At 42.0% G+C, this 6,521-nt stretch overlaps 1 long non-coding RNA gene across 1 annotated transcript; it reads right to left on the minus strand.

The window, feature by feature from the left end:
• Window positions 1-631: 631 nt before the first annotated feature.
• On the minus strand, window positions 632-5,788 carry LOC309699814. The gene is made up of 2 exons (XR_014274481.1): window positions 5,667-5,788; window positions 632-5,600 (listed from the first exon to the last, which is right to left on the minus strand). It is a non-coding gene; the product is annotated as an uncharacterized lncRNA (long non-coding RNA).
• Between the last annotated feature and the right edge of the window lie 733 nt (window positions 5,789-6,521).

A 6,521-nucleotide genomic window follows, 5' to 3' on the forward strand; every position in this document is an offset into this window, starting at 1 on the left:
TCTCCGCCGATTTTCTCTAGTCCCTCAGTGAGGGGGAAACCGGATATGGGGTATCCTACTATTACCTGTTCTGGATTAGCCTTTGAACAGACATAACAGTTACTGTTTCCTAAATCACGAGTGGCTGTTCTGGCATTTTCATACCAGGCGTTAGCTCCTGTTCTAGAGGGCGCATAAGATGGTTTATTAGTGGCGTCTATGTTGCTATTTACTGATTTTAGGGAGCGTGAGGAGTGCATTAAGTAGGTGTCTTGCAAAATAGAGCATGAGGTATAGTCAGCAAAATATGACCTGCAGAAATGTGAACATGGTTGCAGTTTACAATACAAAATAGCAAAGAGAAATCCTAAGGTTACTGCGATAGATGTGATAAATAACCTAAATATATAAGAAAGACAGTTCTTCAGTCGTCTCCTGGCCTGGTCCCAGGTTCGAGAGACACAGAATAAGCGTCGTATGATGACAATGGGCATTTCATTTTCTCCATTATCAGGATGAAATGAGTCTGGCTTTATCAGGTTAGACATCATGTGGTACTTTTGGCTTTCTGTTCCTGCTGGATGTTTGAGTACCTTGTTGTTGTTCTTTCAGACGTTGTGTGTTAATCAGTGATTGCGTGTGTGTATGTAACTTTTGGATCCGGGCGCTGGCTCGCCTGAGATGTCATCTACCCGTGTGTGTTTATTTGCTCTAGTTCCGGGCGCTGGCTCGCCGGAGATGTCGTCTGCTTGATCCGACGCCTGAGATGGTCCGATTGGGCTGGTCTTAACCCTGCTGGCATGAATCCACTGAGGTTGTCCGTCTGTGAGGATGCTGGTTCTTCGTCACTGCCAGTACAGTCTGGGGCTGGAACACGCGCGGCCTCCCAGAGAGTCCTTGGTTTTAGTGGCTTCTCCAACATGCATCTCCTTGTCTCCACTGGTGGAACTGTGGAGGGGAAAAGCTGAGAGAGACAAACTTTCTGATAGTTATTATTCAGTTTTTCTACCAGGTTGTGAACATCAGTGGACAATGCAATATACATCACCTTCTACTAGCGGTGCCCCTCTGGAAGCTGACCATGGTGTTGGAAATAGTCTTATTTCAAATGGAAATAATTTGGTTACTGCAGATTGAGTCATTCTAATCTCACACAGGACTTGAGTAAGTAATTTGACCCAGGTCATTAAAGTTTTAGCACACTTTTGAATTACTTCTAATGTGAATGAAGATCCTTTATCACTGTTAATCTGGTGAGGTATTCCGAATCTGGGTATTATTTCATTGCTCAACTTTTGACAGACTACTTCTGCAGTTTCTTTTGAGGTTGGATAAGCTTCTACCCATTTACTAAATTGATCCACTATTACCAGTAAGTACTTGATGCTTCCTTGTGCTGGCATATGTGTGAAATCAATTTGTAATGTATGAAATGGAAAATCTGGTTGTGGTAAATGCTGATGTTTTGCTTTTGAGCTACCTACATTAGTTCGCGCACATGTTAGACAGGTTGCTAATATGCTTTTTACTGCATGTGATGTTTTCTCAATTACAAATCTTAATTTTATTGCCCCTATTACCCCTCTTTGTCCGACATGACTCACACAGTGAAAATGTCGGGCAAGGACTTGCATCAGGGAATATGGGAGGGCAATCAAACCCTTAAGATTTTGTATAGGCCATCTCTGTCATCTAAGGTACAGTCATTATTCTCCCAATAGGTGTAATCACATGCACAGGCTTGCTCTTTTATAAATTTTAAATCAACATTTGTGTCTAAATAGTCTGGGAGTGTAACAAGTGGCAGCTGTAGGGGCACAGATAATACTTCCTGCGGAGGTGGGAGCTGTGATGCAGCTGCAGCTTTGGCTGTCACGTCTGCTAAGGCATTACCTGTTGCTTCGTCTGTGTCAGCTGTACTGTGTCCATTCGTTTTTACAACTGCAACGGCCGATGGCAGCTGTATAGCCTGAAAAAGTCTTTTAACAAAATCACAATTTAGCAATTTATTTTCCATCAGCAGATCTAAATCCTCTCTGTCTCCACAATGTGCCAAAGTCATGCACAACGCCAAATGCATAGCGGCTGTCTGCGTAAATTGTCACATGCTTATCCAAATGTAGCTCACAGGCGCGTATTAAAGCCATGAGCTCTGCTTTTTTGTGCTGAGTGAAATGGTAATGAGTGAGCCTCTAGTATGATGTCAGGCAATGTCACCACTGAATAGCCACAAAGAAATGAGTTGTCATTCGGCCTTGAACAGGACCCGTCCACATAAACCGTGGCTGAGTCTGAGATAGGTGTTTGCTCTAAATCTGGACGTGGTGCTGTGGATTCCTGTATACGTGTCATGCAGTCACGAACGTCAAGCCTGTCTGAGCCATCCTGTCGGTCAGAAGAACACAGCATAGGATCAATAAATGTGCTGGCGAATCAGGTGTGCTGCTCGCTTTTATAGTGAGATTTGCATATGTTGTGTAGTTATGTTTGCTAGAATGGTCGTGACTTGGTGATTGGTGTGTAGAATAGTGTCATGTGAGAGTGTGAGCTTCTCGCAGTCCCTTATCATGATAGAGCAAGCTGCTACTGCCCTCAGGCAGGCCGGCATTCCTGAACAATTCAGGCAGCACCTTTGAGTGGCGGAGGTCAGCACTCCCTGTAATGCATTGAAAGAGGCAGTCATTTCTGTGGACCACAGTATTCGAGGAGGCTTGTCTTTTTTACAACAGTCACGCAGAATGTGGTCATGAAAAGAACAGTCTGGTATCCACTGTCTGCAATAGTTCACCATGCCCAGGAAGGACAACATTTCCTTCTGTGTAGTGGGACGAGGGACGGAGGTCACAGCTTTGACCCTGTCTGCAGTCATGGAACGTTTTCCGTGAGACAGTGTGAATCCCAAATATTGAACAGAAGTCTGACAGTACTGCATTTTCTTTGCAGATGCTTTGTGGCCAGTCTTTTGGAGGTGCTGGAGAAGCATGTGTGTAGCAGTTTGACACAGTTTTTCACTTTCAGCACAGAGGAGGAGGTCATCCACATGTGGATCAGGGTGCAGCCCTGGAGGAGTGAAGCACCATTGAGAAAGCAGCAGAGCTGTCTATCATGCCTTGGGGCAAACAAGTCCAAGTGTACTGCTTATTTCTATGTGTGAATGCAAATAACGGCTGTGTGTCACAGGTACTGAGAAAAAGGAGCGGAGCATAAATCCACCACGGTAAAATGTGTATGCAATGCATGTCAATATGCTGTGAACATCTGAAACGAGAGGTGGCAGAGGAATGTTGACTGCATTAATTTGCCTTAAGTCTTGTATGAAACGCCATACGCCAGGTTTGTTAGGCTTTGGCACAGGATTGACAGGAGTGTGGGCTTTATTGCTCCTGTAGTCAATAAATCTCCTATGATGACATCTAGAGCTGCGGCTTTTTCGGCAGAAATGGGATGTTGCTTGACATATACTGGCTTGTTGTGTTTTAATAGGTGTACGTGATAAAGTGTACAGTCAATAAATCCTATATCATTCTCACTTCTTGACCACAATGTCATATTCTGGTATTCAGCTGGCAACATAAGTGCAGAAATAGTACAGTGGATAGGATAGGTTAGATCTATGTGACGACATGGTGTAGTTATATCATAACCTATGTCTGAGTTATGTGACAAAATCACTGTTTGACCTTCACTTGTGTGAGCAGTTATCATGTTGTTGAACAGTGTGAGAGAAACAAAAGTGTGGCTCCCAGTCATGGGATTACCTGGTAGTGGCGTCTGTACACGTTTTTTTGGCACAGTGTGTGACATACAGTACCGGACAAAAAGGATGTTGAGTTCATTCTCTGCTGAGGGTCCAGCTGACACAGAGGATGTTCCTTCTCCATCATGTCGGTACATAGGGCAGAGAAAACATAAGCTGTTATCAGTGTCAGCAAACATTTCACCCTTTGTGTTAAATTAAATACACAAATTCATTTTTGCTTTGGGTGTCTGCGGCTGCTGGAAAACTGAGCTAAATTTGCACCTCTAGCTTGTCCAACAGTGCATAAAGCGTTTTATGAATACTAGGATAGATTCATCAGGCTTCTGTTTACACATAGTTACTGCATTTAAGTCAATTTTGTCTCTGGACATTGTTAGCAGGAATTTCTTTAGATTCTTAAAGAAATTGGTGATTTTGTCATTATTTACCCACAAAAACTCTGCAGTTGTGGATGCTTTATCATGCTTTGGGTCTGTTTGTTTACTACCGCGAGTGTTGGCGTGAGGACCTTTGTCATTCCGGCTTTGTTTTTCCTTTTTTCCTTTTAGATAAGTCTTTATTAAAGTTCGGGTAACAGGTATTTCTTTAGCTACCTCTAAACCTCTAGCTACGATATCGTGGCGTTTCATGTGGGTGTCTATTGTGGACACTGCCTGATGCAAAAGTTTTTCTTCATAGTCGTCTAAATTGTTTTTCATAAGTTCCTCACATTCTTCTTTCAAAAGTTTTTCTCTTTTTTTATGTTCTGCTAATTCTTCCTTGCGGCGTATATATTGTTTTTCCTGATCTTGTTTAAAGAGATGGCTAAGATCCGTTGCATGTGATTCAGATTTTTCGTCGCTTTCTTTTGAGCTGGTTGGATCAGAATGCTGACATTGTTTACGTGCAGCTGCTACAGCGACTATTAATTCGGTCTCATCGTAAGGGTGTGGGGCTGTAGGCTGAACGGCTGAACATGCAAGACTAGCTTTTCCTGCGGTAGGTTTATTTTCTATGCCAGAGCCTGCACTAGTTTTATTTGATGTAAAAGTATCTACACCTGGTTCCGGTCCCTTTTTCCATAGTGGTAACATTTGATGTATCACGTCGCGGCATTCTATCATATATTTTCTACAGGACTTTTTAAGCAGACTACTTTTCTTATCACAAATGATATTCAACATTTCTACTGACCTGTTTTCTGGCGATAATCGTTCGGGATAAGGCTCCGAAAAGAAATTAGAATGCATTGAACTTCTTAAGTTGTAAACAAAGTCAGTCACATAAGCACTCCCGCATGTTCTGGATACGTGATCATGGACGTCTTCACCGATTCGCGGACGTAGGTTACACGTAACCGGAAATGGGAGTTATACTGAGCCGTTATTTGAGACTTTATTTTGTATTTTATTAATTTTTGGTTTTACAGGTACTTTAGATTTTTTATCGGACCTGTCTGTGGTCTTTGAATAATTCTGACTCATGTTCAGTGATTTCCAGAGGGGTTTACACGCTAGGAGGATTTAGGTTAGTATTTTCGCTGCGGCACAGCTGAGGTCACTTTAAATTTATTGCTAGCAATTTTTTGTTTGTGTGAGCAACTCTCACTTAGCGAGCAACTTCTCGCTTAACGAGCAACTTCTCGTAAAACAACAGGCAACTTCCTGTGTCTTTCTGCTTTTAATTTACTGCTTTTAACCCTTGTATGGTAATCGGGTCTGTGAGACCCGTTCAACTTCTCCCTGTGTCACTCTTTGGTGAGCAACTTCTCACTTAACGAGAAGTATTTAAGACAACAGGCAACTTCCTGTGTCACTCTTTGGTGAGCAACTTCTCACTTAACGAGAAGTATTTAAGACAACAGGCAACTTCCTGTGTCACTCTTTCTGAGTGAGCAACTTAAACAAAATTAAAATATTCAAGACAACAGGCAACTTCCTGTGTCCACCAACACCACACAAGGGTTAATTTACTTTATTCGGGGACTGAGGAAGTCAGTCAGTGTATCTCTCTGGATCACTAAGTGAAACTTCGTCAGCATATCCCGTTTCTTTATGGATCGATCACTGAGAGAGGTATAATAGGTCTTTATATAAATATGAAAGACGCATATTTACCTTCTGTCAGTCATCCCACTTCTGACACCAAATTGAAGGAAATTGCCGTCCCGGGTTTCCTCCGTGGCGTGAGCGATAAGCAGAGTTTTGTCCTTTCCTTCTAAGATTCCTAATTATTTAAAGTAACACTCAGGTATGCCATTCAGCTGGGTTAGTTACAGCGCCGGGAGCAGCTTGGGAGAACAAGGAAACACAGACTGCTTCAGGTTGCCTTCCCAAATCAACTCAAAGGTTTATTTGATACACAGCAGTTTATATAGATGAAAAAAAAGGTTCGTGTGTCAGCTTTCCCAGTTCAAACCGGTACAGACTAAATAAGGAAACGTCTTCCTGCCTTGTGAGCAAAGAAGTATCCTGTGTGTAGTTTATCAGTTCAGCAGGACATTTTTATTCCTCTCTGGTGTGAAAAGTTTCCCTGCAGACAATCAAGTCTCCTTCACCCTCTACCTCTGTTGCTCTTCCTCCAGATTACATACATATTTCTTACATACAGCACTGTTGTTGAAGGAAAGCTCATTTCCACCTTTAAAATTTATAATAAGAATTTAAAGAAAAATTGTCAAGGAAAACCAAGTTGGAATTTCAAGTTATATCATTATTTTAACTTACAAACTATTTAGAAATTTCCATTTTTTTCTCCGTCCAAATTTTGAGATACCCAAAACTGACTTATGGACAATAAAAGA

The sequence above is a fragment of the Aulonocara stuartgranti genome (genome assembly GCF_965226115.1).
Source record: "Aulonocara stuartgranti genome assembly, chromosome: 23".
NCBI classification, from domain to species: domain Eukaryota; kingdom Metazoa; phylum Chordata; class Actinopteri; order Cichliformes; family Cichlidae; genus Aulonocara; species Aulonocara stuartgranti.